Source organism: Ostrea edulis, chromosome 6 (genome assembly GCF_947568905.1).
Source record: "Ostrea edulis chromosome 6, xbOstEdul1.1, whole genome shotgun sequence".
NCBI classification, from domain to species: Eukaryota; Metazoa; Mollusca; class Bivalvia; order Ostreida; family Ostreidae; genus Ostrea; species Ostrea edulis.
In genome coordinates this window covers 32,619,092-32,644,270 of record NC_079169.1, presented here as the reverse complement: position 1 = coordinate 32,644,270, position 25,179 = coordinate 32,619,092, and the positions used below count along the sequence as shown (strand labels likewise).

General features: G+C 35.4%; 1 long non-coding RNA gene across 3 annotated transcripts; it reads right to left on the bottom strand.

Annotated features, from left to right (window-relative positions):
• Positions 1 to 709: 709 nt before the first annotated feature.
• Positions 710 to 23,641, bottom strand: LOC125648245 (uncharacterized). 3 transcript variants are annotated; one of them, XR_007360241.2, is made up of 4 exons: positions 21,489 to 23,641; positions 20,594 to 20,657; positions 4,038 to 4,097; positions 710 to 1,027 (listed from the first exon to the last, which is right to left on the bottom strand). It is a non-coding gene; the product is annotated as an uncharacterized LOC125648245 (long non-coding RNA). The 3 variants fall into 3 exon arrangements; XR_007360242.2 differs by having other exon boundaries at positions 710 to 1,024; XR_007360243.2 differs by lacking the exon at positions 710 to 1,027 and adding an exon at positions 2,280 to 3,937.
• Positions 23,642 to 25,179: the final 1,538 nt, after the last annotated feature.

Genomic DNA, 25,179 nt, shown 5'->3' with positions numbered 1-25,179 from the left:
TATGTAAAATACTACCGTTAAAGAATGGGGGGGGGGGTTCAAATGATTTCTAAATAATTATAGTGAAAAATGCGTAAATTTTGTTGCAGTATCCGCATGATTTCGAAATTTTGACACATTTTATCGGAAGATAAAATATAATATTAGGGTGCACTTTTTTTTACATGGGTCATTACAGCTTATGTGATGGTCAGCGCCATTTCTATTCTGACCTACTTTTTCTGGTTTGCTCATCTCTGAATAATTTATCAGTAAAATACAACAGCTGGGCCGATGACCAGCGAGTCCGTGATCATTATAATAATCCCCTCAGCGGGTTTCCCTCCAAAACAACTCTGCATCAATAAAACTGCACTGTTTTATAGACACCAGCGTCCCGGCACAGTTGTTATGTCACCGTGTGATAAGACCAGAGGCACCCGGAAGGAAAGGTGATATTCCGAATTGAGAGGCGACGGAGATGGCGTACGGGGAGGACGGATCGAAAAACATTAGAAGTTGTGCGAATGCAATCCCAAATTGTTGCGTATAGCTATGTTGAATCTACCAATTCCGCGATCGCGTTGTTTAGTTTGTTATTTTATATTCCACTGGAGAGTTTAACAGACGTGATATAAGGTGTGACTGATTTCTAAAAGCATTTTAAAGTGGTTCTTTTTACTGCTGCAGTAGGAAAGTACAATTTTATCATTAAATAACTCAACAACATGTCTCTGGGTAACCCAAGCTTTTTCCCCAAACAAGGACAAAGTTGCTACATACATGTATTTCATTTATTTCTAAATTTTATTCCAAAGAAAAAAAATAGTGGCTGAAAAGTAGATTTTCAACTTAAAAAAAGAAGAATCTATTGGAAAGTTAGTACAACAGCACGCGTGACGTTCTGAGTTGAGTTCATTCCGACAAAACATTTAATCCTTATTGCACAACAATCTCCACTGACGTATGATATATGTATGTTGTCCAGGACATTACATGGTCCTAATCTGTAAAACATATCCGGTTGGTCTCAATACCCATTTCCCTACTTGAAATAAAGAAACAATTGTATTCATTTGAGTTGGAAACAATGTTTAATACGGTGAGATATGTAAGAAAATTCATGCTCAAATATTTGACGCGGGTCTGTGTAATTGCTTTTATTTCTGGGGCACCAAATGTCGTCTGTACTGTCACCGCCCAACATACTGTACACCATAATCATTAGCTTCAAATACGGGTATGTGTTTTGGTTTTTTTAAATGGACACATATATTCATTCCATCACTTCCTCGACAATTCGCTTCTGTTGATTGGTTAGTTGGTTCTTTTACGTCCGGTAGAGAATTTTTCATTCACATTGGGACGTCACCAGTCGTAAGTGAGGTACCAGAAAAGACATATGCTCAGTGCTTACGCCCGTAGCTTTGAGGGTTCTTTTACGTGCCAACGCCTGCCGCGACACGGGACCTTCGATTTTTAGGTCATATCCGAAAGATCCGTGATTCTCACTTCTTAATGCCAAGCATTTGGCGAAGGAGCAATCCCAACCTATGTTAACATCTTAGTTTGACTCGGCTGTGACAGGAGACAGGCTCGGATTCACGACTTCCAGTCCTAGTTACGAAGCGAGCGCTCTACTACTGAACTACCGGGACTGGTCTTTGATGAGAGTTATACATTTCTTCGAGAATATTTGTTATACGTCTCTTCGAGAATATTTGTCACTCAGTTACAATTACATTACCAGGTTTAAGTGCAAGGCGTCAAGGTTAAACTTATGTTAAGCGCAAAGAAGACCTACGACGTCCATTTTTACTCATTATCGGGACCTGGAATCTCCCCTACACGAAACGAGCGCTCAATTGACAGCTAGCGCTCTGGTCTACATGTGATCGCACTACCGTATACTACTGCCTGCAAGTGAGCGCTTTACCGAGAGAGCTACCTACATGTGATCGCACTACCGTATACTACTGCCTGCAAGTGAGCGCTTTACCGAGAGAGCTACCTACATGTGATCGCACTACCGTATACTACTGCCTGCAAGTGAGCGCTTTACCGAGAGAGCTACCTACATGTGATCGCACTACCGTATACTACTGCCTGCAAGTGAGCGCTTTACCGAGAGAGCTACCTACATGTGATCGCACTACCGTATACTACTGCCTGCAAGTGAGCACTTTACCGAGAGAGCTACCTACATGTGATCGCACTACCGTATACTACTGCCTGCAAGTGAGCGCTTTACCGAGAGAGCTACCTACATGTGATCGCACTACCGTATACTACTGCCTGCAAGTGAGCGCTTTACCGAGAGAGCTACCTACATGTGATCGCACTACCGTATACTACTACCTGCAAGTGAGCGCTTTACCGAGAGAGCTACCTACATGTGATCGTACTACAGTATGCCATACTGTCTGCAAGCGAGCGCTGTACGGAGAGATCTACGGCACTGGTATGCACGAATTCTTTACTCTATAAATACAACGAAGTTTGTGTTTTATCTGACTTCAACTTTCTTACAGGCTAGTTGTTGTAGCCAAGTGGTTAGGACGTGTTCGCTCTGGAGATCCCGGCTTTGATTCTTGATTACGGCGCGGCGTCAAACCTACGGCGTTTAAGATAGGTGTGAATGAACCTCCACCAAGCGCCCGCTACTAGAAGTGGAAGTCGCTGGGATTACGGGTATGATCTCGGCACGATAAAGAACCCCCGCTAATACTACGGTCTTGAGCCCTAAGTTACGTAGTTTAGAATTTGTGGCACTTCACCTAAAGGCTGATGACGTTTCAATATACATGTATATGAGTGAAAACGTCTCGAATGGGACGTAAAGAAAGAACACTTTCCAATACACGTCTATAATCATTTCATTCATTAACACATTTACATGATATTTGAAATGTACAGTTTATAATTCTTTGATTGCTATTGTTGTGTATATCACCGCGTGTTGGCAGTCTGACTGCAGGGAAAGTCACCTGACCTGAACGGTGTTATTGACTCTGAATATGTATCGTCTTTGGTTACGTTCAGCTGTTGCCAGTGGTCACCTATTCCCTCGGGATCTCTTTGACGCTTACCCATTTTCATAAAATGATTAAGGCATCACTTTTCAAACCTATTCATCACATTTGATCCCTCATTTAATAATTGATATTTTTGTTCTGAAAATTGCCTGTAGCACACATTCATCCAATTTTGGAATTCTCGGAGGCAGGAGATTAGAAAGTAGATAGGACTACTCCAAAGGGAGATTTTGGTATTCACTATACAGTATGCATGATTTTTGCTTTAGATACGACATTGAAAAGGTTTACCAATAAAATAATGACCACTGGCTTGTCCGGGATCGGATGACACAACTCCATAATTGATGAGTGTCCAAAGTAGTATACCGTGTTTTATCGCAGTGTCATTGATTTTCAAGTATCGATACCCGTTTTACGTGGCTGGGCATTTCGCATAATTTTCTCCATCATCTTTCGCAATTGTTTTATTGTTATGTTTACGACTTGTTCTCTCGTATTCAAAACAGAAAAGTTTCTAAACGTATATGTTGAAAGCTATTTTTCTTTTTAAAAATGTTATACGTGTTCAGATGAATATCCTTCTCTGAATATGGTGAGCTCTTTTCAATCGAACATTATGATTATTCGATTGGTTTTTATTATTTTGAAAACATTGGTCAGTGTGTTAGTGTTAGATAAAATATGGGAAGACCAACTCCACTTCACCATGGACCAAGACGCCTGCAATCACCACATTAGCGCTACTTGTGTGATGGTTCTACTGCAATATCTTTTCTGGACTCAGGATATTATTTGGCAGTGCGGCTATTAGTGTCCATTATTTATTTGTAATGACACATGATACATTTTCCTGAACCATTATAACTGGAGTCAGGAGTTCAGATGTGGTAATTCAGAAATTATTTATACTGATTGTCCATCTACAATAAATTACAACACGATATTGTTTTATACAAATCTTGTACATCTGCAACTCCATGAAAAGAGGTGTAGGATACGTCACTCTAGAACACTACTCACCGCCACCAACTTCCCGGACTCGTGCAATGGTCTGCAATATGGCATTTGTCAAATCCCTTTCTGCGTAAAAAATAATTTTCAGATTTTGTATTTCTTTTATATATACTCTCAAAATCATATTGTTATTCTTTGTATTTGCAGTATAAATACTATTTTTCATAGTGCATGACAATTTCTACAAAATGTTTTGAACTTATATCCAATACTGCTGACTTTTTGTCAATAAAACATGTTCCGTTAAAAAAATTCTTGAAAAACTTTAATGATAGTTTTGTATGTAACTTTAACCATAATCATTGATAGAATTAAAACTAATTTTATGATTTTATCAAAATAAATATTTCGGTTCTATTAAATAAATAGCATTATATAGAAATAATTTTTTGTAGGGAAGATAATGTAATTTTTCTTCATTCGGAGCATAGCTCTAGATAGGTTTTCTAACACATATTGATAGAAAGTTCATGAACTTTATATTTTATGTAATTGAAATAGTTAATCAAAATTTTGAAACAAAAATTTTCGACACCAAAATGAGAGCTAGAAAGTCTATTTAGTGTATCAGAGGACCAGGAGGAAAATTTGAGTGACAAGTACAAGGGTCTGTGTCTATATCTAGAAAATTTAAAGATTTTTTATTAATGTGGTAAGCAGTTAAGACCCGTCTCTGAGTTAGTAATGCAATATTTTCCGCTTTATCAGATAGCGATTGCAGGTTATTAGAGACTAACTTTCACAATGATTGCAGGTTATAAGAGATGACTTTCACGTCATCGTACAGATGTTTATAGAACCAAAATACAAAGATTAAGAATCAAATTAGAATCAAGTAAGTTAGTATGTATATATTTATATAGAATATAAAATCATCTTGTGAGACTTAGCCCAGTCTTGTACTTAATAAAGAAATATTTTGTAAACATATTCCTTGTATTTTCTTCAGGTTAAGGAGCTTATTTTCCAGGCGGCAGGTGGCGGCGTAATCATAAAAGACTAATACGTATGCATATTATATTAATTATATTGACAAACATGATATCATTTCACAAATCGTATATATGTGCGCACTTCTCCGATTCTATATATAGGTCGTCTCTCGTCATGGTTTGCCATTATCTGCATATATATCTATGTAATACTTCCATCTAGCTCTTTTTAAACAAAAACAAAAAATGAAAAAAGGGCGAAAATAATCGGAATAGGTTCTTTTGAAAATAATATACAACTGATTTGAAATGTATAGAATATGTAAAAGCAGATGCATATATATGTATATCAGTTATTCAGTTTATCCTCGATGATAAATGCATGTTTCTTTAATGAAAAAGTGATGATAACGAACAGTGATCCATCTCATAAATATATAAAGTTTATTACGTGATAAGTACTTGCATATCAAATAAACAGAACTCAGAAATATTTCAGCACAGAATTGTTTTTACAGAGGGGTTGGACAATAGCTGTACGCCTTGGAATAAACCCCCACTCTACGGGTGTGACAGACGGGTAAATGTCCTTTTTTCCGGGACGTGGTATCTTGGACACGTGGCCATCAGTGTAGAGTTTGTAGTCAAACATAAGTCAGAAATGTGTCGGACAGTGAGAGGTTATGACGGCGGTATGCCAATTTGTTACAAACAACATTTTCGTGTCCGTTAGAACATGTGTTGCATGGTGTCTAACTTCAATTGATGACGTTTTGCCAAAATCAGATGATGAAGGGTCTTTATTTCCGTGAGCGACAGGCTCAAATAGTTATTTACAGAAAAACAAACAATTTTAGAGGGTGAGTAGACAACTGGTATACACCAATGTATATTTTTGATTTTTAGATTATGCTAATCTACTCAAGAATATATTTCATTTTTTTTAAATACAAAAGAGTATAAACTGCGACACTTCGTGCAGGCACACGTGTACTTCAACGTAAAGAAATCAAAGGCAAAACACTAGAAATGTAAGTACATATAAACATATATAACAGCACACCAATTGAGAGTTTCGAAGTTTTGTAGCATGTGAAAAAATTCCAAAAAATATTCAGTTCTTTAGCATTTTTGACACTGAGTAATTCAGTATGTTTTGAAAAGACTGGTGAATTTCTTTTAAAGATTTCTTCTCATATCTTCACCTTTCGTCTTATTTTCCTCAAATCAAAGTAAAAAGGACATTTTAAAAAAGTAAAGCTCGTTCTTTAATTTTATAAAATGAATACACAGTTGCATAACAAACAATTTTCTTTTATCTGCAACTCAGATATCATGGTGCACCTATGTAATATATTTTTGGTGTTGAATGTTCTAGAGATATTTCACTGAATAGGCCTCGAGAATCTGCATTGTTTCAGATCAAGAGAGGGCATTACGTCACCGGTACGCCTCGGTCGCGTCCAGTGCCAATATTGACGAAACACAACTCGCTCATTTTTCATTCCCATTTTAATAATAGCTTTGGTAATTTGATAGAAGAAATGATTATTGCTAAGTCCATTTAAAAGGATATAATCCATTATTGATGAGAGTCGTTTAGCCTTTAGTCAAGGCCACAAGTGAGAAGTTTATGGAGGATTCTTTAATTCAGACTGATGTATAAACTACATTTGTATATTATATGTGTGTCCTTAATAACAGTTTACAGAAAACGTATTTAAATGTTTTGGGGGGTAATTCCGTACCGTGCAGCTTTATGATATGTAATATTGCAGTGCTATATATGTATACGTAGTTTTGATCTTGTTTTGTTATGAAAAATATGTACATCTTCAATCCGGTTGGAATAAGTCCTCAGTACCCCTAGCTTCTCGTAAAAGATGACTAAATGGGACAGTCCCTTGGATGAGACAGCAAAAACTTAGGCCCCGTGTCGCAGCAGGTGTGACACGATAAAGATCCCTCCCTGCTCAAAGGCCGTAAGCGCCGAATATAGGCTAAAATTTAGTGGCCCTTCGCCGGCAATGGTGACATCTTCACTGATCAATATGAGTGAAAGCAATATACAACCAACCCACATCTTCAATCTCTCTGATCACTTGAGATTTCATTTGTTAATTCTGTGATTTAGGCTTCTTCGAGTTAATAACACGCATGATCATAGAATAATCTATTGCCTTTTTGTCTCAACGTTTTAAATTTTTTACGACTCAGAATCAGAGTTTGTCGTTCAGGTTCCCCTCCACAAGACAAGGCTGGACAACATACATGTACCAAGCCTCTAATTAATTAGGTGCATGTCCCTCAATAGTGTTCTGAAGAAATACGTGGATTAAATACGATAGATTTTTTAAGCAATTAAATATCCAAGATGTCTGCAACTTCATTTGATAACATGGGATGACGTAACTTCCTTTTGAACTATATGTCATTCAAAACTTCTCTGGAGAAGCGAGATTGTGACGGTAGACGGGAATCTTATTATAATTGTGTTAGTTTTGATTTGTTAGTGTGTTTGTTTTGCGTCATTTTAAGAATATTTAACTCGTACTGTGGAGTCAGCGACTTGGTACGGTAACACGTGCCGATCACACAGCAGGTCCACGTGTCTCTCGCGAGGATTCACCCATCAGATGCATTTAGACGTTGTCTTACAATGTACGACCAACATCAATAATTAAAAGATGAAGACAACGAATAGTGCTAAATCTCACAACTCCTATGGGGAATAAGAAGTGGAGAGTTGGGCAAAGACTGACATACCAGAGGTGTGATCAGGTGCCCAGGAGGAGTAAGCATCTCCTATAGACCGGTTACACCTGCCTTGAGCCCCATATCCTGATCAGGCAAACGGAGTAATCCTTAGTCAGGATCAGTGTGCGAAGAGCGGTCTAATAAGTAGTATGAAACCCACCAGACAGCATTTGACCCAATAATAGGCTGTATTGGCAAACTAGATCGTTATAACGACCATAGAATTTGCGAAATGCTGATTTTAAACGAGACTGTTGGAACCCCTGCACCATCAACTTGTTTGTCAGTAGCCGGCTTCCATTTAAAAACTGACTATACGCAGAACAAGCTCTCGCGTACATGTATCGAATCAGTTGAGAGATGTAAACACCATATACAGGTGATAATGGAATATTGCTATATAAATATGGGAAGTTGACGATGGAGAAACTGAAATCATCCCGTTTGTCATAAGTTGAGTTGTTAGTTTGCCGTTGATATTCATTTTCAATAAAATATCTGAAGTACATGTACGGAGCAGATGTGGAGGACTCTGTGGTGTCTTTTATTTCGAGTTCACTGGGATGTATTGAATCGACATATGAATGAAAATGATTGTTGTAATATGTAGAATTTAGAACATCGTCGATATATCTAAATGTCAAGTTGAAGGCCACAGCACATTTTTCTTCTCATGTAGAAGCTTTAATTTCTGCCTCATAAGAATATAAAAGCAGGTCAGCTAACAAAGAAGCGCAATTCATGCCCATGGGAATTCCAACAGACTGTTGGAAGACCTGATCACTAATATTTTAAGAAGATGTTGTAAACGAGGAACTCCAGCACATTTTTAATTTCAACCCCAGAGTACTTGTGCGTTGAATCAGAGTGTTGTTTAACAAAGTGATTTTTGGATGACCGATCACTAGATGAAATATCGATGATATTAGATAGTAAAAAATAGTTTGATTTATGCATTAGATTTGTGAATAAATATATGTAGAGAGAGAGGTTGAGATTTGACATAATCATCTGTTTGAATAAAGTGCAACTGTAAATGAATTTGCAAAAAACTAAAACTAATAAACCCGTCTATGGTAGCATCCACAAGTCAAATATAATTATGCATACACATATGCACATGTAATTTTAAAGAATTCAAATATGAAATGGAAATTCAGGTCTTCCAACAGTCTGTTAGAATTCCCATGGACACGAATTGTGCTCCTCTATTAGCTGATCTGTTTTGATATTCTTATCCATCTTATGGTCACTTCCCTTTTACAAGCTTTTTGTATTTTGTCCTGCCCTACCCCTACCCCCCCCCCCCTTATTTTGAATTCTGAGATGATTACTCTACAAAAGATGTTATGGAACATCTAAAACAACCCAGTGGATAGGACATTCTGAGGAGGGTAACCTGATATCTATTAAAACAGCTTTTCCTAAATTGTGGTCAAAATTTGAAGAAGAAAAAACTTTGAATTGATCTATAAATAAAAGAAGTAGAAAAAGAAGTAGAACAGGCACGTAACATCGTTTTTCAAAGTGTGAGGGGGAGGGGGGGGAAGGATAAATTGGCTAAAATTCTTGACGAGCAAATAAGAAATCTTTCTGGGGTGGGGGCACAGCGATCTACCATTTACCTCAAACATTTATTGCCGAGGCTTCGACTTCCATTCCTAAAACCGGGGGTGGTGGTTGATCCTTCAATAATTATCAATATTTATAACTTCAAGCTTACATTCTTCAGTTGAAGGTTGAGGGGCAATTTTTTTGCAAAGTAATGAATTGTAAGATTGATTGTTTTTACGTCCCATTGAGAACTTTTCACTCATATTGAGACGTCACCAGCTGTAGGTGAAGTACTACAAATTCAGACCTATGCTTAGCACTCGGGCCGTACCAGTGCGGATTCTTTATCGTGCCAACGCCTGCTACAAACGGACCTCTGTTTTTAAGGTCATATCCGAAAGACCCGTGATTCTCACTTCTTAATGCCAAGCGTTTGGCGAAGTAGCAATTAATCACTACCTAGTTTAGCGTCTTGGGTTTGACGCGGCCATAGTACGAGTGCGCCTCGAACTCACGACCTCCCGGTTACGAAGCGAACGCTCTACCACTGAGCTACGTATGCTTGAACTGATGAATTGAACCCTTGTAGCGAAGGTTGAAAGCTAACACCCCCTCCCCCACGCTCAACTGTGTATCAAGTACCACTGGGTCAATTTCAGTCAAGCTTGGCACAAATTACCCTTGGGGCCACAATAGATCAAAGTTTTTTATGGGAATATACAGGATATCAATTAAACAATTATTCTCTAGAGCAACAGGGCCATACTAAATAGTATCCTAATACAAATGTTCCCAATTTGTGTGGATTCCTTTTTATGCCCCCGCGACTATAGTAGGAACATATTGTTTTGTCCTGTTTGTACGTATGTCCGAGACTTAGCCTTGCTCATAACTTTTGAATGGTGAGTGATCGTGCTGTCATATTTCATACCCACTCCTTGTGACAAGACTTTATTTTGGTACCAGTTTTTAATCTTATGATCTTGACCTTGACTTTAGAGAAAATTTAACCAATCTAATATCTCCTGAACTTATATAAGTTATGACTTTCATAATTTGCATATAGATTACCTATGGCAAGGTCTTACATTTCATGCATGTTCATATATTACCTACATGTATGACAAGATCTTACATTTCATGCATGTTCTTTGACCTTGGAGAGTGACTCAAATTTCAAAACATAGCTTTTGAATGGCGAGTGATAGAGCTCTCATATTTCATATATATTTCTTGTGCCAAAACTGTTTTGGTACCGAAGTTTCTAACCTTGTGACCTCGAGTTGACCTACTTTTAAGAAATCCTTACCTATTCAATATTTGATGAACTGACGTATCTACATAAGTGAAGAATTCTTGAATGGGACGTAATACAATATGTGAAACGAGAAATTAGGTTTATATAGAAAAGAAATATGTGTAATATTGTTCAGTTATAGAATACTTATCAAATTATTTCATAAACTCGTGACTGAATTATAATCAATTTGTTTACGCTCGTTTAGTGTTTTAAATACTTTATGAATTAGCGAAATGTTAGCGTAACGGTATGTTACGTGAACGCAGGGTCATTAGATTGGCTATATCTGTACATATAATCTACTTATTCCAACGGTTTGAAAGTTTTACTCAATATCAAATGATTACACAATTAAAAGTGCGTGTAGTATTTGCAGATTTGTATTGAAACTTAGATGCATTGGTCATTAATTTACACTTACTTAATTCGTGGGAAAAGTGGTCGAAAACAACACCACACTCAACTATTTTGCAATCTATTTATAGTAACAACATACGAACGGTAAAGCCCAAAATATGATTTTCTTAATTTACTTTCGATATGCTTCAAAATGATGATAAAAATGGTAAATATTTGAGATAATTTGTTAATGCTACCTATAGTAATGTATATAATTTTTCATCTTTATTAAATTCTTAAACTTGGTTTGTAGTATGTGTAAATTTTTAATTCAATGATCATTTTTTTTTTAATTTTGAGCCTTAAACTAATCGGTATGAAAACATATAAATCATGAATATACAATATACATGTACACTATACGTACATGTAAGTCAGTTCAGTTGTAATATATTCACTCAGTCAGTACTGGAAAATGACAAAGTGAAATTACAATGCATACAAATTACATGACAGACACTATATCAATTATGATAAAACGACAGAGTAAGTGACAATTAGAAAATGCGGCATACTGACAGCAATGGATTTTTCACCAGCGGACATGGCATAATACAAATATTTTTCAAGGTTAAATACCCTCTTACCATTGTGCGAGCTAAATGGTTGAACTAGGTTGAATACATTTAGTTTCCTTGTGTAAGAACTATTTTTATCTTTGAAATATGCATACAAATAAACAATATGTGTAAACTCAGAATGAGAAATATCCTCAAAATGATTGAAACTGTATGAATTAAATATTCGTTCATCTTTTGGGATTATTAGGCAGCAGGCAGACCTGTACTGTGGCATGAACGTTTGTGTTGGTATAGATGACCCATAGACATTTAAGGGAAACATTTTTTTTTGTTTTAATGCAAGGAGGAATATCATCGCCTATTCTCTTTTATATAAATGTAAATGACCTAGAACCCCCCCCCCCAACCCCCCCCCCCCCCCCCCGGATCTGGTATGTATCGTGAAGAATCATTCCTGTCTGTTTTTACTTGTGTTTGCTAATGACATTGTATTTTTTGCTGAATCTGATGATGAACCACAATCACGTTTAAATAAATAGACGAAACATTGTAAAGAATATCAATGTCCAAAAGTCTAAACTAAAAGAAGGAGGAATTATCAAGACTACCGATGGGTACATATAGCACGTTAAGAGAGGTAGTTTTGCAAGTTGTCTCGAGTATTTTTGGAACTTTTGGTTAAAAAACAACAACGACTTGATGACCAGGGAAGAAAAACTTATTTTCACGTAAAAGAACAAAACACACACACACACACACATATATATATATATATATATATAGAGAGAGAGAGAGAGAGAGAGAGAGAGAGTTTGACAATCTGCTATCTTGTTTCTGCATTCCTATGTAGGTGGTATTCTTGATTGTGCTTCTGAAATATAGGGCATACAGGATGATACTAAACAAGTGTTAAAAATTGCATCTCTGATTTTAGAACAGTTGTTGTAAATGGACTGCGAAGAGCCACGAGGTTATAAAAAATCTAGGTTTTCAACATCTTTTTTAATAAGACTTGGGTATCAAATGAAATTTGCAAAAAATGGTTTAATTGTGTGCAAGATGATTATCGTGGGTTTTTTAATTATGATTTTATTAGGTCACGTCATGCGTTAACAATTGAACACTTTTAACTTCTTCTTGATAACTACCAGTCCAATTCATTTCAAATTTGGTATGAAGCATTTTTGGGACAATGGGGACATAAATTTTAAATTTCAGGGTGGGGCCAAAATGGTCAGTTATTAAATGTGTGAACAATAAACATTTTTAACTTCTTCTTGATAACTATCATTCCAATTCTTTTCATATTTGGTATGAAGCATCTTTGGAACAAGGGTGATATAAATTGTAAATTTCAGGATTCCTGGGGCCTTAGGGACGGGGCGAAAACTGCCCAAAATTAACCAATTTTCAAAATTTTTCTCAAGAACCGCACACATGTAAGAAAAACTAAATGCATAGTGATGTAGAGCAGGAAAGCCTCTACCAAAATTGTAAATTTCATGATCCCCGGGGTAGGGGTTCTGACTCCAGGGCGGGGCCAAACTTGTTATGTAGTGTTTATGTGTAAAACACGCAAGTACATCTTCTTTAGTGCTATTAATGCTAAATGGATAGAGCAGGTAGTCTTTTACCAAAATTGTAAAGAGGTATAGCGCCCTTTCCCAGGATTTCGCCTACTACCATATTTAAATGGAAAGTACCTATTACTATTAATAGATTTACTACTTGACCCAATGGGTATGTATTGAATGTAGGAAACCAACTTTATGAAATAAATATGAGGAACAGCTTCTACATGTTTACCATGTAAAATATTTCCCAAATTTTGCACTAAAAATTCACCAGAAATACTTTTTATTAATAAACTATATACAAGATATTTCTCTTCTATACTACTTCACAACCACCTTCTCTGCTTACATGCATTTGTCACTATAAACACATCAAATATTTTTCATAATCTTTATATTTTCAATTTGTTTGACATTTTACTGAATCGTGTATCAAGATATTTTTTTGACTGTTTTCAAGATTTTTGTTTCGTGAAAGGTGTAGATTGCTACGTTAAATTCATATGTATAATATGGTAACCAGAGAGGTTGGAACAACAATGAGTAGATCTACATGTATACGTTTATATCTGGTGTGTATATTTTGTGGAAATTACGATGATTAAAAATTAACTAGCTGAAGTGAAAAAAATTATCTGGAATTTGGGAGAATTGGACCGGAGACCCTTAACGCAAAAACCTTTCAGTATACACCACTAGGCTACGCACGTTATTGTGAAGAACTTCTGTCTTATGTGTATATATCGCCACTTTGCAGAGTCTTTTGGAAGATTGGATAACTAGATTAAATTATCAATTTTTAATATGAAGACCAAGTTAAACCAAACAGATTTTAATACGACAGTATACTATGATATCAAAATACCAAAACCCATTAAAGATTTCTCTGGTTTATGTTAGTTCAAATACACAAACACGTATTATTTCAATGCCAATTCAGTAATTCTCCATATATCCCATGCGAAATAAGTAAATTTCATTGATCTTGTTTGCGATATTTATGACTGTTTTTGCCAGGAACTGGTATAATTGGTATTTGTTTATTGCTAGATTTACTAAATATCATGGACTATTGAAACAATTTGGATGTTTGCAAATGTGCTATATTGTAAGCCATGTCGTATACTAAGTGCGCTATACCTCTTTGATGATCCCCAGAGTAAGGGTTCTGACCCCAGCGTGGGACCAAACTTAGTATATAGTATTTATGTGTAAGTTTGCTGATACTGTATAAAATCTAAATGCATACTTAGAAATAGCAGAAAAGGATGTACAAAAAAATTGTGAATTTCGATCATAACCCAACGAAAAAAAAAGAAAGACGGAAAACTGCATCATTGCGCGTAGCGCATGATGCAAAAGTTTTCCGGGTTTTTTTCCCGTGGAATTCCTCCATCCAACGAAAAAATAATAAATTCATTTTTTAATTCATTTTACAAACTATATATATATATATATATATATATATATATATATATGTATATATATATATATATATATGTTTGGTCATATCTGTAGCAGGTAAACTAAACTACACATATCCTTGTAATCTGCTGAATTAAACAATCGTTAGTACTAATTTAAGAACTGAAGATTTTCTCCCAAGTACTATCGATTAAAGAATCGGGATGCTAAAGTTTTTTAACAATGCACTCAAATTAAAAAAAAAACAAATAACAGGCCCACAGGCCTTATCGGTCACCTGAAAACTAGTAAAAAGGTTTCACTACTTCCATGGGCTATGAAATCTAGAGAAAAAAAATCCTGTTCTGAATAGCTAAATTATTATTAACATAGTGGTTAAACCATACATCACCAAATCCTTTCGATAATAATAAATGCTTAACTTGGCAGCGCCAATTACAGTTCTTGTGATTGCAAATCAACATGTCATCATATATAGATTGAAGGATACAATTGTCGGTTTTGATAACTTTCAACCAATATTTGATAATTTTTATCATACGTAAATTATACATTGGCAGAGTGTTTTCTTTTTAGGATTCCCTAATCTATATATAAATACGAAGCATCCAGAGGGATTCCCAACATTCCAATAGAAAGTAGTTCCGGCCATTTGGTTTTTTTTTTCGTTGGATACAATATTCCAATAATTTTTCATCCAATGAAAAAGCGTGTAACATGTAAAACTAAATTATTTCAGTATTTTATACAATAAATACATCCAATAATAAAAGTCAAGAAACACATTTTATAACTGAGGCATTAAAGCCGAAAGCGCTAATAATGAAATGTTATTCAAGTTTTGTGTTTCTTGACTTTTATTATATATATACATATATGTGTATATATATATATGTGTGTATATATATATATATATATAAAGCACTAAATCAAATTTTGTGTTTCTTGGCTTTTATTATTATTATTATTATTATTATTTTATATATATATATATATATATATATATATATATATATAAGATATTGTTATTCATATTGTTGCATATAATGCATATCATTTTCTCCTATAACTGATCTCTTTGAAATAGTTCTTTACAATAGGTATGTCCTTCATTGTTCAAATTAATGACCATTATGATACAAAACCCCATAAAGTAATAATTAACAGGCAAAGTCCGTGTAGGAAATCAGTTTAGAGGTATAAAGAACTAATTGGTCTTCGTGATGTAACGCCCCCCGGGCTGCGAAACGAACTTCGTCCTGACAGAAACAGAAGGTTTGACACCTGGCGATGGCCCCACTGACAGAACAGGTGTGTCGTAATGTCAGAGAGCAAAAAGAAAAGAAAAAAGTCTTCGAAGAGCTGTAAATTTTCTGCCTTTTGAACACAAGAAATAACAAATTTTATACCATGGCCATCAATTTTCTGGCGGAAACCGAGCGACAATTTTTTTCTCCCCAAAATGTCTTGCATTTCATATAATATTTACATAATCTGGGGATATAGATAGTCCGTAGAGATCATGTGATAATCGCGGATTTATAGAGCAATGCCGATTATTTTTAGGGGAGAAAAAAACCCCTCAGAAGTGAAAACAGATGAAATGTCAATAATTATATCATATAATGCATGTAGATTAATCCAAAAGTGATAAAAATTAAGATTTTTTTTTTTCCGCACAAGAATAATTCAACTAATACATGTATATTGAAGTTGAAGCATCTTTGAAAAACCACAGGTTCTCTACACAATCCTTTTCGCTGTTGAGGGAGTAGATTAGAAGATGATGTTTCGATATCATCGTCGAAACAAAGTTTAAGTTCATTATAGTGGATTGCTGTTCACGCGTTTTCGTCGATGTTGCAAAATAAGATCCAAGGTCGAGAAATATTGTTTTGAAATACATGTATACTTCTATCTTTCAAACAACAATTTCAGACAAAGAAGGTTATCTTACATCACACACAAAAACAAGAACTTTTATCTTCTTTTTTTTCCTTTTTTTTTTTTTTATTACAGCTCAGGAACGTTCCCCTACACAGTTTCGAATTAGGTCACTTCGTGACGTTATGGCAGATTCCGAAACGGAGTAAATGTTTTTTTGCTGACGAAAAAGTTGAGACTGTACGGTCTCCTATTTAGAAATAAATTTCAAGTAATTAGTTTGATGTTGATGGGTTTATTAGTGCGGTGTAATTGAATTCACAATTAACAACTAGTTCTACACACACACATTGAAGAGGGTCAACTTTGTCTGTGTATCGCCATGTTTGTATTGATCTCGGAACGCAGACGATTGCTTTTTTGTGTGTCAAACATTCTTCAGTTATTTATAATTTCATTCGGTTAAATGTTATGATAGTGAAATAAAATCAGTTATCGATTTTTTGTTTATTTGTTGTAACAGTGTAAAATCACGGAAAAGCCGTAAAATAGGTCTATGTACAATTAACAGCTGTTTTAAGGCAATGCAGAGCGCCTAATGAGGTCGAACACGTTAAATCGATATGGTCTCAATAAGTATTACATTTTAAATCAATTATCTAATTTTCTTGTCGAATTTTCATATGTATTGATCACTGTTCTGATAAACCGGTATGTATTGGAGAATAGTGGACGCGGCATTTCTTTGATCTCTGCAATAAACGATTCAGCGAGATTATTCAGGACTTTCAAGACAGCGAGCTTCCGCCATCGTTCAAACGCTTTTCCGTGACACGGGTGTGTGTGTGTGTGTGTGTGTGTGTGTGTGTGTGTGTGTGTGTGTGTGTGTGTGTGTGTGTGTGTCTATCCGAGTGTGGGTCAATTACTATAATAAAGTCTGGGTTTAGGGGGGGGGGGCTCTCCGAGTTTAGGGTCAATTACTGTAGTAAAGTCTGGGTTAGGGGGGGGGGGGGCTCTCCGAGTGTAGGGTACATGTAACTTAATGTAGTATATTCTGGATTCCGGGGGAGGGGGTACGAGTGTAGGGTCAATTACTGTAGTAAATTCTGGGTTTGTGGGGGGGGGGGGTCTCCGAGTGTAGGGTCAATTGCTGTAGAAAAAATCTGGGTTTATGGGGTTCTCCGAGTGTAGGATGAATTACTGTAGTAAAGTCTAGGGGGGAGGTCTCTCCGAGTTTAGGATCAATTACTGTAATAAAGTCTGGGTTTAGGGGGGTAGGGTCCGAGCGTACAGTCAATTACTGTAATTAAGTCTGTCGTGGATGTATATCATAGTGTAGGGTTTATTACTGTAATAAAGTCCGGGTTAGAGGGGGGGGGGGCTCTCCGAGTGTAGGGTCAATTACTGTGATAAAGTACTGTAAAAGTAGTTATTTACACTAGGGGTTAAGTATGCGTTTTTCACGTCCAACATTACACGTGGGGGGTGGGGGTGGGGGGTACGCAGTAACTGTATATAATATATATCATATCAAATATTAATAACTATACGTATGGGGGAAATTTACGCGTTTATTACGTGGCCACGTTATTAGTGTAAATTTACAGTATTTATTTCAAAGACACATAGATGCATGCCAAAACGTGCGCAGTAAAAAAAAAAATAGATAATCAAATAAAAAATATATCCAAGGATGTTGATTTTAGGAATCATAGACTGACCATCCATTAGGACTATACTGGGACTAGAAGACTTAATATATAGAATTGTTTACTTGACGTTTGTGAAAAGGTCATCTTGGTCTGCGTGATGACATGCGTCATGGATTTATATTGAGAGACCTGAACCAATAGGTAATTAACCCGCGCTGTGTAGAGGCTATTTATGAGATCCGTTATATTTTTTCATATAAATGATATCGATTACATGTTCATGGACTAGATGTATCCTTTCCATGGGTCAAAAACATCAATCATTAGGAAAAAAATACGATGTACCCGTAACGCTTTGACCAGCGGACCATATCCGTAGGGTAGTGTGAAAGGTTAAGACAACGAACAGTGATCAACCTCATAACTCCAATAGTAATCAACCTTCACCGAATACACAACAACGACTGAGACCAGGATCACCGGGAAGGAAACGTCTAACATGTTACTAAAAAGGTGTAATAATAAATATTGATCACCGACGAGGTAAAAAACCATGTTACATGATCTATTTTACCAAAAAAGTAATGGGATTCATGCGATAGTTCAAGCATCCGCTATTTTCGATATATCCGTTCGATAAATTACAAAAACCCGTTTACAATAGGTAGTATTTGTTCGATAATGAAAGAACCCGTATACAGTAGATGGACTTGTTCGACAGTACAAGAACCCGTATACAGTACACAGGACTCGTTCGACAGTACAAGAAGCAGTTTACAGTAGACACGACTCGTTCGACAGTACAAGAACCCGTATACAGTAGATAGGACTCGTTCGACAGTACAAGAAGCAGTTTACAGTAGACACGACTCGTTCGACAGCACAAGAAGCAGTTTATAGTGTCCGTAATACAAAAGGAAGAAAACAGGCTAGTGATGACACATTGTCATAATGACTGACTTCTTTTCAAACCACAAAATAAAAAAGAAAAGAATATCAGTAGCATATTTTGTGCTCTTTTAAATCCCTTTGCTTAGCCGATTAGAACAGGGGGTTGGGGTGGCCTGACCCCACCACTTTTTTTGGACAACGTACATTTTCGGTTATTTTTACATGCACATAGTACTTATGAGAATGTCTCCACTTTTCATGCAAAGTTAGTTATTTTTCACATAGAAAGTAAAAACTATTGACTGAAAGTTTTTAAAAATAGCAGTAGTGAAATTAGAAGGTTAGAGGATCTGTAAGAATGAAAGCTTGAACTAATAAACTTAACTCATGCAGTGAAACCATGACGTAGGGTTCCGAATAAGGGCAGAACTACCGCTTCAGTGTTGTTGTTTATATATATTATTTATTTTGTAAATTGTAAAGCGAACTTCTACAATACCGCTTACTAATATATATTTATATGACGACCGAGTTTTTTGGCGCGTAGACGGACCGACAAAAAACGAGGTCGTCATATTTTCCCACACAAAGTCTATAACCTTTTTATTATATACTTTCAATTTCATTTAGAAACTATCAATAATTTATTTTTAACCATTTTTTTTTTTTATTGATTTAACTGAGTAAAAGATGAAAAACACGAAAACTTTGAAAATTAACGACGTAGTAATTTGCTTGTGTATTGATTGTGACGTAATGTTTGCGGGCCGGAATGTTTCCGGGCATATACAGTCTGTATCACACGATATATGCCCGCAAACTTTTAAAGAAAAAAGAAGAGATGAAATTGAAAGTATATAATAAATATATATATATATATATTGGATCAGCTCTTTGGACAAATAAGGCATGTCCTAATTCACTCCACTTTTAACATTGATTGGCAAGCCTAAAGACCAAAAAACATGTAGTCTGCGTTGTAAATACGTTTGTAGATTAATGTAGTTGTAGTGCTAGATGTATTTATATGTAGTTTTTGTTATTATGCTCTGTTGATATTGGCCACATTATGTAATTCTTTTCGTTTGTCCTGAAGAAGGGACGGGTCGTCCCGAAAATTTGACAATCTGGTTGTTCGTGTCGTTGGTCATTTTTGTGCTTTGTATAATTTTTTGTATTTGATCTTGTATCCATGTTGTGGATCCGACACTTTGTGTGTATATATATATATATATATATATATATATATATATATATATATATATATCTTATTAAATTTTCGATTTTAAAACATTATTGTTTATATCCTCTTTCCATTCAGAAGTCGTTTTTCCCTATTAATTGTTGTGTTGTAAAGTAGTCCTGCCTGCGGATGAAAGAATCTGATTTCAGTGCCATTCCGTCCACTGTCCTTCACACGTTTATTGTTTCTATAAACATTTATTAACACAGCATGTAACCGTTAATGATTGACACATGCTTTAAACATTAATTATCAGCACTGTCTGTTGCATTGCGAGGAATGACACGGGCTTCCTTTTCCACCGTCCATTACGATGGTCAGTGTAATTTATGTTCTTTGAAATTCTGACAAAGTATATGACATAATGGACAGAAATTTTCCTCTTTAAGAAATAATTTACCTTTGTATTAGCGGGCTAAGTGAAACTTACATGAGAGAAGCTTTCTCGGAAACTTCCGGTCTATTATTCTTTGATATGCAGCTTTCCCATTTTCCTACAAACAAAGCATTGGAAACCGTTAGGTCTATTTCTGGGCAAACTGTATTGAAAATACACGTATATTTCTGATTAAGAAATTAAATAGATTTGCATCGCGAAGAAATGAAACCACAGGGCAGAATTAATGCTAAGGTCGATACATTGTACAGTTGTACATGATCCAGTAACACAACACTCGAGTTTTATACAGCTGACACAGTCAATCTCATGCATAGCTGCAGAACTGTAGCTCTCTGAAAAAATATTGGGACAGGGCACAATATTTTTTCAGAGAACCACAGTTCTGCAGCTATTTCATACATTGTATGTATATCTTTAATAAGTTTTAGGATCTTACAATTGATATGTAATAAAATTCATATTCTCTTTAATTTGATATACATATACATGTAGTTTAGAAATAAACTTCATTTTTGAAAATGAACTGCGGCGCTTCACGCCGAAATACACCATGAAAAGTATGCTGTTGTGAATCGCTGAGTTCATAACCATATGTATTTTAAATGAATGGAGTCTATTTCTTATATTTTCATTCTACTTTCATTTCTGTTGGAATTCTCAGCCGGTTTAAACAGATCTACTATATTCATACGCGCATTTTTCACGACCACTTCGCATCCATGAGGAAATGACTATCATTACACTTGAAAGCTATATCAAAGGAAAATAAACACAACATTGGAAAGGTATATATTTGAAATTGTCTTTTCAGAGTTGGAAATATCGTAGATCGATATCATATCTTTTGAATCGAATATTCAAGTATCGGGTGGAAATGCAATCTGAGTTCGATCATTAAGTATATGAAATGAAAAAGAAGCTTTACCTTGGAGCCCAATGCGAGGTCCTGGTCTGGATTTTGATTTTCATACATAGATGGAGGTAAATACATGTACGTGAGAATATATTTTCCCAGACTATTATATGTTGTTTGCACTTGATAAGAATGTCGCCTGAACACCCACAACATCGTATTTAGTTAGCGAAATAAAAGAAATTATCGAATTAATCAAAATTTTCACATTTTTTCCTCGTTTTACAAATATCAAACTTGTTGGAGTTAATTGACGATAGTTTTCTGTCATTTGGCTTTATGCTGTATCAACGAATGCAAAGTTAATTTTTTGTGATCAACGAGCATTTCGAAATGCTGCATATTATTATATACAAAATTAGTCATGACCACCACAAAAAAAAAAAAAAAAAAAAAAAAAAATGATTTTTAAAAAACCCACAAGGTTTTAGGAGATGAATGAGTTGTAGATTTTTTTCCTGTATACTCTTGATTTGAAGGAATGCTATAAACCATTCTGAAAAAAATAATTATCTTTCCGAAAATTTATTTAGGGTTACTGTAACAATATTGAAGAAAACGTGGATTCAGTAGATGTTCCTAGTTTTCATACTATATGGCACATGTCAGCGTGAACTAGGCTTCCTCCATGAAGCTTTATATAGACATTTCAAGAATTCGTCATATATAAAAATGTAAAAAAAAAAATTGAAAATTTAAATCGTCAAAACTACAAGGTGAACTCGTAAATTTCACATGTGCGGATTTAATGAGACAATATTTCATATTCTTTACGTAAAAAGGAGCGAGGAACATGTTATATTTATCGCGCGGACGTGTAAATTCTAGGCCCCCCTCCCGCGCTGCTTGACACGTGCGGCGCTCTGCAGTTGACATGATACATGTAATGTTTTGTTGTGTTTGGTTGCTCTGTCACTGTATCTGACAAGACCAAAATTTATTTTACACCTGAAAAAGACCAACAACTGGACTTGGCTTTCTCTTTTCACATAAATCTCTTCATCCTTAAATTAAGCAATATTTTCTTGACAAAAGTGTTGGCCTGACTTGACAGCACAGCGCCTTTTGACATTGTTAGTATGACTGCAACTGCGCTAGGCATTTCTCTCAAGTAAATCATTCTGAAAAAAAGGGACGACATTGTATTAATTAATTAGAATTACTCGGGAGAGACATGACGATCTACAAACCGTGTTCGGATTGTTTTTAAAAAGTGTGTGTACAAACTGAACAAATTTATTTTCCATGCCACAGTAAACACAAGACAAGAATTATTAATGTACAGTGTATATACAAACTATTATCCTGTAAATCTGTTCCAACTGTACATACTGTAAACAATGCTGTGTAGTTCATAGTCACTGAAGAACGCAAATCAGGTCAAAACAAAATTAAGAATACAGCATACGGGTGCATCAGGAGCCCCCCCCCCCCCCCCCGCCCGCAGAAGGGGGTATTGTTAACTGTTGTACAACGTCATCTCTGCATCAAGCGATGCCCCCTCCCCCCTTCCCTGTCATCTATCGTTGTACGTTAAGTTAACATTTATCTAATTGTATTAGTAACAAAGTTGTAATGGATCTAAAATTTTCACATTAAACATGTTAACCACATGATCTACATAAAATTACAATCGGGTTTTTTTTTTCTTCCCACGTGTCTGTCTACCATATGTACAAAACACCAGCTGTTGACTAGCCACTGGTCATTTTATAATTTATAGCATTAATTCTTGTTTTATGTGAAATATATATCATGAATCTATGATGGGTCGTAAGTTCAAAAACAGATCAGATGAGTAATTTTCGCTCTGATTAAAAAAAAAAAGAAAACAAAGAAAACAAAAAGAGGAGAGAAAACATAGAACATTACGATTCAGGCAAAAAATGTCATTTGTTATAAATTTATAAGTCTATGGCCATTTTCACAAAAAATCTTACGACTAAGATAATTTTTTTGTCTCTGCCTTATACTCAACTGAGTGCAGGCATGCCCCGAGTTAGAAGGCCAGTTTCGTCACCTCTGTATATACAAACTGTATACTTTGTTTTGCTCAAGTGAAGAATTTTAACAGAATTACAGTGTTTTAAAATTTTCATCTTAATCGTAAGATTTTTTTTAAGAACAGGGCGGCGACAGGTCATAATGATCCGCAGTAAGATAACGTTGTAAAGTATTTTTAATCTCTCTCTCTCCAAAAATGAAATCCAGTTATGTTCGATCTGGTCATGGGCAGCTGGGCTTAGAATAGTAAAGCTGTTATGGAATTATATCTAAAATGCAAGAATTGCAAAACCCAAATATCTATATAGTGTGCTGTGAAAATTGAAATTTTTGCGCGTTTGTAAAAATATAAATACATGTACATGCATGCACTAAACAAAGAAAATGATATTACAACACTCTTTCTCGAAATCGTATCCCTACAGAACATCACGGAAAGCTCTTTTTTGAAACATCGATTCAATAATTATAAATATATAAATAAAAATAATACTTTTAAAAATGGTATTTGATAAACGAGATCACATATCGCAAAGTCGGGAAAATTAGCACGACTCATCTGAAAGTATCTTTAACGAGGTAAGAAAGATTGATTCGTACAAAACTTGGAATTAGGTACCGCCCGTCAGCGAGAAAGGATCAACGAATATATAAACCCCGCGATTCTTCTCTGAGTAAAATATGAAGTACATGTAGCACTTTATTTTTTATTGTCTGTGTAGATAACTAATATCATGCATTGCATACTTTCCGCAGACATTTTATCTCAGCAACACATATTCATGAGGGTTTCGTCATATCATAACTTTTAAATTTACACTGTCACAAGTTGCAATATGATCGAATAATTTGCGACGCTTTACCCCGGCATCGCGATGTCGCTTCATGAAAAGTATGCCAACGTGAAGTTTGTCAGTTCCTACCCTCAGGTATATCTAAGAATGAAATTTAGTTCTTATATTTACACTCTACTTCCGTTTCTGTCGGAATTTTCAGGCGTTAAAATTTACTATATTTTACACTATATTTGTCAAGAAGTTCTTTATTCATACGTGCATTGTTTCCAAATCCAACGCCTTCACGAGGGAATGCCCATCATTGCAATTTACAATGATATCACAAGTAAGGACATTGGAAATGTAAATATTTGTGTTTAAATGCATGCTTTAATAGAATGTGATATTTAAAAAAAGATTGCTCTGCGTTCCGATATGTATTTCATAAATATGTCATTTTTTCCACTAAGTCAGAGTGCGTGTGGTCAAATGATATGATACTGTAATGATTAAAAAGACAAACATTTTTGTCAAGTTAACAAACACAAGATGAAGTGCAAATTTACGAATGGAAAGCCAGATAATTGTATGCGTAAATAACTAAAAAGATATCTGAATTAAAGTGAGCGTTGAAACAAATAAATAAAAAATGAAGAAAACACCCATAACAACTACCGGTATAAAAAATGTGTACGTAGAATAGGATGTTTGTGTGTTGTCCGAACGAAACAGATGTGGTTTAAACAGTACAGCTGTTCGGGATAAAATGAAAAATACCATCCTATTGTTTACTTAAAGAAGATGGGACTCCGGGCTTATAAATCTAAGTTTACTTTTGTTAAAAATGTCCAAAAAGGTCAAAACACAATCCTTTCACGGCTTAGAGGCGATCGCAAAGAAGCGGGCCTGGGTCAAAACGTCAG